This window comes from Salvia miltiorrhiza, chromosome 3 (assembly GCF_028751815.1).
Source record: "Salvia miltiorrhiza cultivar Shanhuang (shh) chromosome 3, IMPLAD_Smil_shh, whole genome shotgun sequence".
Lineage (NCBI taxonomy): Eukaryota > Viridiplantae > Streptophyta > Magnoliopsida > Lamiales > Lamiaceae > Salvia > Salvia miltiorrhiza.
The window spans coordinates 49,900,443-49,914,074 of NC_080389.1; the positions used below are offsets into that span (position 1 = coordinate 49,900,443).

Here is a 13,632-nt window from a genome sequence, read left to right on the forward strand (position 1 = left end):
AGTAATTTGCAAAGATCAAAAGATTTAGAATTCGCGCGAAAGTTTTGGATTTTTTGGGGATTTTGGGAGCAAGGTTGGCTTTTAAAAAGAGTGATCGGCAGTTATGGAAATTAGGGTTTGGGGCGAGTGGAGATCGTGGTGTAGCAGTTTCGGAAGTTAGGGTTTGTGGGGGAAAATCGTGGGTTAAGGGCATTAAAGATGGTAAGAATAGCGGTTATGGCAGAAAAAAGAAATTTTTAAGGAAAGAAATCATGGCAAAAATTTGAATTTCAAATTTTATGCGGAAACCGAAGGGCTCCCGTCACATCGCCGCCTACCGCTGACACACTTACGTCACCCCTCTTCGTAAGTCCTCTTCCAGATCATTCCAACCCCCAACTCTCCATCTACACACTTTGCAACGCAAAGTGGGCTCGGATTCTCCTCTGGGCCTCCTTTCAATCTCGTATTGGCCCGTCTTCCTGCAAGTTAGTGCATCCAAACAAAACAAAACAACTTAAAAGAAAAGAAAAGAAAATTTGGTACAGATCATATCGAAGCTCAGCACTGGGTTGCCTCACAGCAAGCGCTCTTATTTCCCGTCTTGAGCTCGACTCTCTCTTCATCTTTACTCGTACACAGGGTCGAGAAGGTGGTATTCCTCCTTCTCCTTTTCTACTTCAGCAAATTCATGGTAGGGCTTCAGGCGATGCCCATTCACCACGAACGTGTCGACTCCATTGTGATCATACACTTCTATGCTCCCATTTGAAAAAATCTCTTTGATCACGAACGGTCCTGACCATTTTGAACGAAGTTTCCCAGCCATCATCTTAAAACGTGAGTTGAAAAGTAGGACTTTTTATCCCACCAAGAATTCCTTTTTTCTTATCTTGACATCATGGATCCTCCTGGTCCGCTCTTTGTAGAGCACTGCATTGTTGTAACCCTCCAACCGAAGTTCTTCCAACTCACTCAGCTGCAGCTTCCTTGCATCTCCAGCTAGGGTCATACTGAGGTTAATTTGCTTGATTGCCCAGTACGCCTTATGTTCTATCTCCACAGGTAGATGACATCTTTTTTCCATAAAGTAATCGGAATGGGGACATTCCAATGGGTGTCTTGAAAGCAGTTCGGTATGCGCATAACGCATCCCCCAAATGGTTACTCCAGTCCTTGCGGTTAGGGTGTACCACTTTTTTCAGGATGCTCTTTATCTCTCTATTGGAAATCTCGGCTTGGCCATTTGCTTGGGGGTGATATGCTGTGGTGACTTTGTATGTCACCCCCACCTTCTTAGTTAGTGCTCTGATAATGGCATTACAGAAATGAGACCCCTGATCACTGATTAGAATTTTGGGTATGCCATACCTCTCGAACACTTGCTCTTTTAGGAACCCTGCCACGGTATGGGCATCATTGCTTGCGGTTGCCTTGGTTTCAACCCACTTTGACACGTAATCAACTGCCACCAGAATATACTCGTAGTTCCTTGACTTTGGAAAAGGTCCCATAAAGTCAATTCCCCACACGTCAAAAATCTCAACTGGCATGATTGGAACTTGTGGCATTTCATCTCTTGCGGTAATACCTCCAGTCATCTGGCACTTCGGGCAGCTCTGTACCCACTTTCTTGCATCCGCGAATATGGTGGGCCAGTAGAATCCCCTCTCCAAAATTCTGTGGGCTGTGCGCTTTCCCCCAAAATGCCCGCTGTTTGCTATTCCATGACACATGTCTAAAATTTGGGCATGTTCATCCTCAGGTATACACCTCCGTATGACTTGGTCTGCTCCAGTCCTCCAAAGGTATGGATCCTCCCAGTAATAGAATCGTGCTTGCACAAGTAACTTCCTTTGCTCAAATCTTGTCAATCCTGGGGGCAACTCTTTAGTGATCAGATAGTTAGCTATATCGGCATACCATGGCTCCTGCTTGGTCAGAGCATACAGTTCTTCCCCTTCCACTCGGGTGCTCACGGAGTATAACTTTTCATCTGGAAAAGTATCGGTAATGGGCATACCATCATCCTCTTCCAGTTGCAACCTGCTCAAATGATCCGCCACGAGATTGGCAGCTCTCTTTTTGTCTCTTATTTCGATGTTGAACTCTTGCAAAAGTAAAATCCACCTGATGAGTCGAGGTTTGCATTCCTTTTTGGCCATCAAATACTTCAACGCTGCATGATCCGTGTAGACCACCGCCTTTGTTCGCAAAAGGTAGGAACGAAATTTCTCTATGGCAAACACCACTACTAAGAGTTCTTTCTCGGTAGTGGTATAACTGCATTGCGCTGGATTCAGAGTCTTGGATGCGTAGTAGATCACGCAACTCTCTTTGCCTTTCTTCTGCCCCAGTACTGCTCCAACGGCATGGTTGCTGGCATCACACATGATCTCGAATGGTAAGTCCCAAACCGGAGGTTGAATAATGGGGGCTGACACCAACTTGTTTCTCAAAATTGTGAATGCCTCCTTGCAATCGTCATCAAACTCGAACGACACATCTTGTTGAAGAAGTCTGGTCATGGGCTGGGCAGTCTTGGCTAAGTCTTTGATGAATCGCCGGTAGAACCCTGCATGGCCAAGGAGTGCCCGTATGTGCTTTACTGTTGTCGGGTAGGGCAACTTGGCGATGGAATCAACCTTCGCCTTATCCACTTCGATTCCCCTTTCCGAAATCACGTGCCCCAGCACTATTCCTTCCCTTACCATAAAATGGCATTTCTCATAGTTAAGGTCCAGGCTCTTCTCTACACACCTTTTCAACACAAGCTCTAGATGCTTCAAACATGTGTCGAAAGAGATACCATATACGGTGAAGTCATCCATGAAAACTTCAATGCAATTCTCAAGTAGGTCGGAGAATATGCTCATCATGCACCGTTGAAAGGTTCCCGGTGCATTGCATAATCCGAACGGCATTCTTCGGTATGCAAATGTTCCAAATACGCAGGTGAAAGTGGTTTTCTCCTGGTCTTCATGTGCCACAAAGATTTGCATGTACCCGGAATATCCGTTGAGAAAACAGTAATAGGCATTACCAGCTAATCTTTCCAGCATCTGGTCGATAAAGGGAAATGGGAAGTGATCCTTCCTGGTTGCCTCATTCAGCTTCCTGTAGTCAATGCAAACTCCCCATCCTGTTTGCAAACGAGTGGGTACAAGCTCGCCTTGATCATTCTCCACAACCTTATTCCCGACTGCTTCGGTACGACATGAACTGGACTCACCCATTGGCTATCGAATATGGGATAGATGATTCCCAGTTCCAATAGCTTAAGAATTTCTTTTAGTACCACCTCCTTCATGACTGGGTTCATCTTTATTTGAGAATCTTGACAGGTTTGGCTCCTTCCTCAAGTTAAATGTGATGCATGCACTCCGTGGGACTGATGCCTTTTATATCAGCTAAGGTCCAACCGATGGCTTCCCTGTTCTTGTTCGCTAATTTCTTTTAACACGCCGCAAGTGTACGGGTGCAATTGTGTATAGTAGCAAGCAAGGTCGTATTCCACAGAGACTGAATTTACCAATTCCTACCCTAAATTATTCTACTCTATTTGGACAAACAAAATTAAGAGTTTTTGCTTTTGAAACTAAATAAATAAACAACAGTAAAGAAAATAAATCAAGCTGCGAAACAGAGAAACAGATAAGACAAGATTTCCCAAGGCAAAGGTTTCAACAGATTCTCCTAACTAACATGTTCAATTCAATTAATAAGGTGATTCCTAAGGCAATCTCAAAACTAGTCTATACCCACTCCCGTGGCATACAAACCGTTGATTACATGCAAGGCTACCGTCCCCGGATCGCACTTCTAACATGCAACTCCTAAAAGCTCATAGGATTAACGCCCTCACGAATATCAATTCCCTTTAGAATTAAATATATGTGTTCTATGTGTCTCATCCAAAAACACCTAACGGATGGACTCGAATTTATACGAGGTCGTCCTAGGGTGGTAAGGTGACTCAAGTCGTCTCACAAGGAAGACTTAGCAGGGCTTCAATTGTGCTACTCACAAGTACAGAAATAAAACCTAAACACTCTAATCGGGTAATTGGGTCTGACACTATCTCGCACTCTAATCACCACAACATAAACAGAAAAAGCACTAAAACATTAACTAATGCAGGAGACATGAACAACTAAGACCACAAGCATTAAACATGAAGACTATCAACTTAGGGTTTCAACGAGCACTTCAATCAAACGATCACCAACTTATGGACCAACCAAGATTAATAATTACCTAGGCATGAAACTAATTAAACATCAATTCAACTCGAGAAAACTTCAAAGATTATTAAGGAGATTATTAAAACATTCACCAATAAAATAAATCCGAAACAACAATAACAATCCAACGATTCACACAATTCATTAAGATCAAAGTCAACAATCTCAAAACATCACATTCATCATCATCACATTCATAAAAGCATAAACTAAGGAATTCAAATAAACCAAAGGATTCAAATTACTGAGGAAAATAAATGAGTTCTTACACAACGTAGCAATCCGATGAAAAATAATCCGATGAAAAGATAGTTGGACTAACAAGCGATCCGATGAATCCGAAAATGAAAGTAAATGTTTGAAGCTCTAAAAACCTTAAGAAAAATGTGGAAAATCGCCCTAGAGGCTGTTCTGATCAGAAGTGGTTCCAAAAACCCTAAAAATCGACTTTAAAATGGAAAAACGGAACTGTCGCCCAGTGACAGCGGCGCCGTGGACGGCGCCCGCCGTGATACAGCACCGCCGTCTATGCCTTTCGCAGACTGCAATGCGCAGCGTTTTTGTTTTGGTCCATTCTCCCTCGTTTCAAGTCAGATTTTGGATCCGTTTTCGCCTACGAACTCATATCAAGACGAACTTCGATTCTTCTTGAGACCAATCAACTAAATTCTGACTTTATTTTTTGTCCACATATCAATCAATTTGAGCATAAAATCCTGAGACAACAAATTTAGCACAAAAGCTCAAATCAATCAACTCTTGAGTGAAAGAGACCAAAATAAAAGTCAAAATAAGTCGTAAACACCCACAAATTCATCACAAAATAGGGCTAAACACTATGTTCTTAGTTCAGGTAATAATTATCATCTCCCAATATCAAATTAGAACCTATGATTATGCTAAATTGGTGGCCAATCAATAAAGCAAATAATTATAACAAGAACATAAAAAGGAATAACAGTCTCAAATAATTGAATCAAACAGTTAGAAATTCAAATCATGTCTACTCCCTAAACCCTGGGAAAAAGGGATTCTAGCCACACATAGACATATGAACTAGAATACAATTCTCAACAAAACAAATAAACATTCAACAATAAAACCGTAGTAGAATCGAGAATCTTCAGTTCTTGCTCTTGCTCCGTTCTCTGTCTCTCTCAGCTCTCAGGAAAAGTAAAATATGATAAAAGGTGTTTGGAATAAGCTATTGGGTTGTATTTATATGCCCTAGGTCGTCTAAGCCCGAAAATACTCCAAAAACGCGCTTTTAGTGAAAAATCGGAAAAACTGGGCGGAACTCGGCGTCTCGCGCGGTGCTCCAACGGGTTCTGCTTCTTCGCGCGGCCGTGGCATGCGGCCGCATGCCCGGACCGCGCGACCTCCAGCGCGTGCACTCCGACCCGCGAACTTCCCGACGCTCGTTCTTGCTCATCCGGTGCCCGATTTAAGCCCCATTTACGCCTATGGACTCGTCTCTTCACGTACTTCATCCAAAACTTCACAAATCGAGTCCAAAACCTATAAAAACAACACGAGCATGGACGAGTAGTCTATTCCACAAAATTACGCAATTTGAACCATAGACAACTTAACAACTTAACAAGAAACGCCCAAAACGCTAAAGAATAACGCGATAAAGGAGTAAAAATGCAGGTAAATCAGTTCTCCTGTAATACTCTGACCAATCGATCTTGTTGTACAAGGGTTAAATCAGCACTGATGATCACTGGGAGTGTCTCTTCTGGACCCAAATAGGCATACTGTAAATGCTTGGGTAGTTGCTTGAGTTCCAAAACGGGTGCTTTCTGGATTGAAGGCAACAGCTTCTCGTTCTGCCCGTACTGTGCCAATAACTCCGGTTTGCTTGCCTCTGTTCCCCTAGCTAGATAGGCCTCCTGGATTAATTCCTTGATCTTCTGATCTATCTCCACCTCAGCTTTCATGGTGCTTTCTCGGAGAGAGTAAATCTCCATGATGGCTTCCTTCATCTCATCGTCTTCCATATGTTCTGCATCCCGATCAGTCAGACCATACTGGATCACTTTCTCCGTAGTATCCCCGGAACCAAAAGCAATTCCCTGTTCTTGCACCAAGGGCTCAAACACATCGATCATGTCCACCGTTTCCATTGCTTGTTTTCTCTTCATGGTTTCATAGATGTTGAATTCTTCTTGGACTCCATCGAACTCTGATTTATGCTTAATTGTGCTAAATTTTGGGGTTTATATGAGCTTTATTTTAAGAGAATGTTCTGGAAATTGGTGCGTTTTATGGCTTGTTTGATGCTTCACAGGAGATTTAGGTTTTTAGATGGAAGAATACAATTTTGGAGATTTTGGGGCTAAAGAGGGTGTTTTTAGCATAACTCTGTAGCCAGAGCAGAGCAGCATAGCTCTGTCGCCAAAGCCCGCGCTCCAGACCAGACCAGAGAAGTCAGCCGAAGTCCCGCGTCAGAGAAACCAATCTCCAGAGCAGCGAAATCAAAGCGCCAGAGGAATCGAAGCACCAGAGGAATCATAAGCGCCAGAGGAATCGAAGCGCCAGAGGAATCATAAGTGCCAGAGAAATCACTTCGCCGCTGGAATCATAAGTGCCAGCGGAATCATAAGTGCCAGCGGAATCATAAAAGCCAGAGCAGCGAAGTCTCGCCAGAGAAATCAACATATCAGAGCAGAGCGGAAGCCGTTCCGCTGGCAAGAGCCAGAGCGGAAGCCGTTCCGCTGGCGAGAGCCGCGATTTCCGCCATAGTGGAGATTATTTCCAGAGCGCGCGTCACAGCTGGACTTACCTTCCTTTGCACGATTCTATTCCTTTTAGAGTCCGGCTTTGCATGGCAACTTCCATGGTGATCCATAGGGATTCGAAGTCTATAATTGTAATACCCCGTTTCCCTGAGTTAAATTTAGAATTTATTTTCGAAATTTAGTAGTAAGATGATTCACGCCGGATATAAAGAAAATGATTTATTTTAATTCCAACAAACGATTTGCAAAATCATTTTTGTAAATGTTAGTCATTTAAATTCTTATGCATTTCATATTTATTTAAATTGAACATTAAGCATTTAGCATCTACACGAGCTATTTATTTAAGCAAACACTGAAGAATTATTACAGTTTTCATAGTACAACCCGGAAGATTTTTATTTTATTTTATTTTACTCCCACTACTCCCACCCATTTTTTTTTTTAAAAGCTTTCATCTTCCATCCTTTCCACCTCCATGATTAACATCACCATCAAAAGCCTTCCTTTACACATCCTTTTCCACCTCCATGATTAACATCACTACACCCACACCCACCTAACATCCCACTACACCCACCTAACATCTCACTACACGTTAATACCTCACTACCTCTCAATTGTATCAGCTAAGGGAAGCTTTCATCTCCTTGATTCACATAAACTACCGAGCTCAACCATCACCTTAAGGTTTCATTTCTTTCAAACATGTTATCATTTCATTCAATTTCACAGCATGCTTTATTTGTGTGCTTATTGTGCATACTGAATCAGAAACAAGAAATAGAATTTATATTAAGCTTCAATTCATGATATATGAGATACATGTTTCGATCATTCACAGTAAAACACCCACTTCGATTCATCTCTAAGACAATCCCAACTCAATCAAGCAAAGAAACACACGAACCTCAGCTGCCAACCAAAATTCACGAGCATACATACATTCACAAACAAACTTTTATACAAATATAGATATGTATACATAATCATGTGCATACCATCTATTCATATATATTTACAGATGAAGCATGTTTTGTTTTTTTAAAAGAAAATGAAGAAAAGAGGAGTCTTGAGCGTTGTTTATGTTTGTCAAGTCTAGATTTTTGGTGTGTCGAGTCGGGTTGCTTGGTTGCTAGCTGAGAAAGTCGAGAGAATGAGGGAGAGGCCAGGGCACGGCGGCTCCGCCGCTGCTGTTCGGCCAAGGGCAGGGACGAGGGAGAGTCGAGGGTGATGTTCTGGTAAAGAGAGAAAGAGAGGAATTAGGGATCGGCGGCGGCGGTCTTCCAGCCGTGCAGTCGCCGGAAGATTAGAGAGAGGTGGAGCGATTTGAAGAGGGCGGTGCGGCTGGTAGCCGTGTCGACGCCCGGGGTTACAGAGGGAGTGTCGGAGATAACGGAACTGAAGGGGAGAACAGGGGGCTGAGACGGCGATGGCAGCTTGCTTCATCTGCTGCTGTCGGCCGGAGATCTGAGGGAGAGGCGGCGAGGCAAGGGCTTGTCGCCGCTCTGAGCCGGGTTTGGGTAGAAATGAAGGCGGCGACCTTCATCGACTAGAGGCGCGTTCGCCGAAGACCGATAGAGAGGAAGGTGGAGCCTGTCGCTGTTGCTCCGGCAAGCTTCGGCGGTGGCGGAAATTTCGAGGGAGATGGATGGCGGCGGTGGCGGCCGGCGCTGCTGCCGTCCGCCGGAGAAGAGAAGAAGGTGAGGGAGGGGGAAGGCTGCTGCACAGCAGCAGCTGCGTGTGTGCGTGTGTTTGTGTTAGTGTGTGTTGTGTGTGTGTTTTAAGAAAGGAAATAGGGAAGGAGATAGGTTTGGGCTGGGTTTTGGGCTTTGGGCTTGAACTCGGGCCGGTTTTTTTTTTTTTTAAATTGAGAGATGGGCCTCTGATTATTTGAGTTTGGGCAGCCCCTTGTATTAATTTACTTGGGCTGCGATTTTTATTTAGTAACTTGGGCTCAGTTTATTTAATTAAAACAGCTGGGCCTTGTTACTTGGATTGTGCAGATTTTTTTTTTGTAAATGGACTGCATTATTTTATTAAATGGACTATACTTATATTAATTAATTGAACTATTAAATAGTTTAATTTATTTATTTAAAGAATAATTTGCATAATAATATTATTATTATTATGTGCATATACGATTAAGCATGAGATGATTTGCATAAGAATATTATATTATTATTATGTGCATATTTTAAGTAATTACTTACCATATGCTAAGTATGCATTTGCATCATGCAATAAAAGTATTTATGATTTAATTGGTTATTTATAATTCCAATTATTACAGAAAGATGAGTAAGAATATTGTTGGTGTTCTTAACTCAAGAGAAATGTTTTTAATTATTTATTCATTAAATTTTGAAAACCCGGCTAAGTGAATCATAGAATATTAAGCACTACACCATGACTTAAGATTAGAATTTAAGGAGACCTATTGAGAATAGATTTCTTGTAGGCTTTGAGCATCATGAGGATTAGCACTGCTATTCCGATTCAGAGATAACGTTAAACGACAGGCATTGCCTATACAGGTGGGCATTACTTTTACTATACGTATATAGAGATCCCCTGCGTGTCGTAGGCCTCTTATACGAATATATGCATGAGATGATTTTAACTGTTAATTTCAGTTTATTATTATGCCCAAATGATAAATGACTCTTATGAAATAAAAATGAAATGTTTATGAAATGAAATGAAATGTTTATGAAATGATTGACTGCCAAAAATGTTTATGTTTTTATATGTATCCCATCTGTGTTGGTTCGCCAACTTTAAAGGAAATCCAATTGGGATCCTATGCTAGACAAAGGTCGCTAGCTAGGGTTAACGTGTACACTTATGGAGACCGCGAGTCACTTGCGACCGGTCTTGGCGTCCGTGGTAAGGAGGCCTCCTTCCCGGCGCGTGACAGAAAGGAACAGATATGGATCATATGAAGGAAAATGATCGGCCGATCGACTTTATGAAAATGAAAGAAATATTTTAGTAAGCGCAGGTCATTTAAGAAAACCCCTGTGTGTTACTGTTATGGCAGTTCAATTTATATATGTATGCATGAATGTATTTTCGGCTATGCCCACTGAGTATTTTTATACTCAGCCCTGCATGTATTTCTAAATGTGCAGGTTGAGCAGTTGATGGAATGGAATGATGTTGAGCGGGTGTTCCTTTGACATTTCAAGAAATGTAACCTTGAGTATACATCTTCATATGTATATCTCACACGTTTTCCGCTGCAAAGCACTTTGATTAGGATAGCTCTATGTTATGAAGTTGTTATACGTGTTATTGGGTAACCCACCTTAATCAGTTCTCATTTATGTGTATGTTTTATAAGTATCCAAATAATCATATATGATCCTAGCATTTTATCTATTAGTGACATTTCCATATACTTTAATGTTAAGTAATTGTCCATTTTCATTTCTTATTGTTCACCCCAAGTCATAACCCCTGTTAACCCGTCATTGGGATAGTGGGCTGTGACAATAATTAGGGCCTAGTTTTTCTTTAAGATACACAATTTCTTGCCCTAATTTTCGTCTTTCCTGGAGATCATCTTTCCCTTGGTAGCCGCAACTTTAGACTTAGATTTATTAGTTTAATTTTGATTACGTTCATCCTTTTGCTTTAGTTTTCAGTACAGACGATTTCTCTTTTCATTCCAGAGTGGTGATTTTATTTTCTTCGCAATTTAATTTATTCTCTTGTTCTATGTTTACTTATATTTCATTGCTTGTTCTTAATTTAAGCATGAGTAGCAAAACTTTTAATTCGGCGAGAATAATGAAACTCTAATTCAATTATCTGTGAGACCTAATTGGTTTAAAATTGATTCCTATTGATTCCGATTAATTCCTAGGTTCAATGATAAGTCTGATTTTATTTAAGCTTGATCAACTTACGTTTAATTGGATTATAGTCAATTAGCACCTCCAATCCGTAATTGTTGGAATAGGGCTGATTAGTGACAAAACTACCATGTTCGTAGTAGGAATTAATTGGTATATTAATTATTACTAGCGTATCTAGGATAATTGATATAAACGGGGTTCCTTCACCTTAATGCTATTAGAATATTAAATCTAAGACTGGCGCATCCAGCAAGGTTATATTTTAATAAGGGAAATAGATAAGACTAGCGTATCTAGCTGTCTATCGACACAGTAAGTAGGAATTGGGGTATGTCAGTGCGTATCACGGTATCCTATAACTCGTTGGTTAATAGGGATTAATTGATTATTGCGTCGAGGATCAGAGATTAAATTAGTGTGGATTTATTTGAGCCAAATTACCTTTCTATTGATTTATTTCAAGAGTTATTTCTATTTGATTTGTTGCATTCTTAGTTTTAATTAATTCTTCTCAAAATTAAGGCGTGGTGGCTACACCAAAATTTTATAGATTTAGGGAATTGAATGGTTTTATCTGCTCTCTGTGGGATCGACCCTGCTTATCATCATACTAATTTGTTTTGATAATTCTACAGGAATTATTTGGTGGTTGGTGACGTCCACCAAATTGGCGCCGTTGCCGGGGAGCGGTGTTAATCAATTCTTTTCCCTTTGTCTATTTTTTTTTCTTTGTTTATGAGCAAATCTTCTAGGCCGGAACTCCTATACGAAAGTGAGATCGAGAAAATAGAAAGGAAACTGAGAAAGGAGGCTAAGGCGAGGAAGCTGCTGGATTCGCAACTTGACTTGTCCGCCCACACGGAACAGTTGGGCGAGGAGAAGCTTGGTGCTGTAGCTGCTGATGAGGTTCTGTTTGGCCAAACAGACCACGACTCGGAGACAGAATCAGACTGTGAAGAAGAGACCGACTCAATTTCGGTTGCAAGTACTGAGAGTGACATGGCTGACGATCCGAGACTGTGCGATCTTTCCAGCCACGAAGTTGATGACCCCCCAACTCCAATCCGGATGTCGGCAGCTGCTACTGCTATAGAAATTAAGCTTGGGTTGCTTAATGTTCTTCCTAAGTACTACGGGAAGAAGGGAGAAGATCCATATAATTTCCTAAGCGAATTCATCAAGATCTGCAAGGTACAGAAGCGCCCTACTGATATAACGGAGGAACACTTCAGATTAGCTGCTTTTCCCTTCACCATGACAGCAGAGGCGAACTCTTGGTTCGCGAGTCTCCCACCTTATTCTATCGCTACGTGGGCGAAGATGAAGAGGCTATTCCTGGAGCACTTTTTCCCTCCTACCAAGACGAACGCGCTAAAGAAAGAGATCAGTGGTGCAAAGCAGGAGTATGATGAATCGTTAAGCGCCTACTGGACCAGATTTAGGAGATTGGTGGATAGTTGCCCGAACCATAAATTTTCCGAAGGAGATCTTCTGCAGTACTTCTACCAAGGGGTGACAATAGAAAGCAAGAATTTGGTGAATTCAGCGAGTGGAGGAGGATTTTCCCAAAACACTGTGAGTGAAGCCAAAAGATTAATTCAACACTTGGTGGAGGCTACGAGGGAGTATGAGGAGCCGCGCATACAATTGCTCAAGAAAGCTGCTCAAGCTAGTTCGTCGAATTTTGAGGATAAGTTCGAAGCAAGGTTGGGGAAAATTGAGAAGATGCTCAGTACTGTGGTGGAGAAGGTCGTAACGGCTGGACAACCATCAGAGAAGCCATGTGGAGCATGTGGTAATCCAAGCCACACCAGCCTGCAATGCACAGAAGATGAGGAAGAATATCAAGCCCAAGCGAATTCTTCCCATAATTTTTACAGCTGCGACGCGCCACTGCCACCTTTGCCCAAACGGGACCAGTACTCAAACAATCACAATGCGCCATGGAGAAACCATCTCAATTTCCGATGGAGAGATCCTGAGCCGAAGCAGCCACCAGCAATGCAACCGCCGCAGCAAAACTACCGTCCTCCACATCAAAGGACGGGATATCAATCTCCACAAGCTCAGCAACATCCTCCCGAGACGCAAGGCAAGTCACTTGAGGAGATGATGGCGGATTTGATTGGTAACCAACAGTTTCTGCAAGGTCATGTGCAACAGCTTCAACAATCTCAAGCCGAGCAGAAGGTGCAAATCGAAGGACTATCCCGTCAGATGTCTCAGCTCGCCACATCCATGAATCAACTTAAGGGAAATAATGGAGCTTTACCATCTCAAGTTCATGTGAATCCCAAGGACCAAACTCATGTGAATCAACTGTCGGGCACTGTGAACCAGCTACAGCAGCAACAGAACCAAACTCATCAAGTGCTAGCTCTGGCGAAGATGCCAGAGCAGACTAGGATGCCAGCTCTGACTTGGCAGCCAGAGCAGAGGAGAAGGATGACAGAGCAGAGGAGAACACCAGAGTTGATAAGGCCAGAGCAGAAACTTCACAAATCCTTTACGCCTTATCAACCACCGAAGTCCAGCCCGCCTCTGCCACCATCAAGTGTTGATCCAACCTAACCATTACCAAAGAAAGAAGATCCAGGGATTTTCATTATTGGTATTGATTTGGATCGAGCTGGAGAATTCTCGGGAATGTTAGACTTGGGTGCGGCAGTCAATTTGATGCCGTTTGCAATCTTTAAGAAATTGGGCAGGAAGGAAGAGGAGCTTAAAAGCACCAAAACAAGACTTCAACTATCTAATGGAGCAAATTGTAGCACTCGTGGTCTTTTAAAAGATGTTGAA

The 13,632-nt window shown here is 42.2% G+C and overlaps 1 long non-coding RNA gene across 1 annotated transcript; it reads left to right on the forward strand.

The window, feature by feature from the left end:
- Window positions 1-9,277: 9,277 nt before the first annotated feature.
- On the forward strand, window positions 9,278-10,402 carry LOC131016366 (uncharacterized). The gene is made up of 2 exons (XR_009098931.1): window positions 9,278-9,507; window positions 10,105-10,402. It is a non-coding gene; the product is annotated as an uncharacterized LOC131016366 (long non-coding RNA).
- Window positions 10,403-13,632: the final 3,230 nt, after the last annotated feature.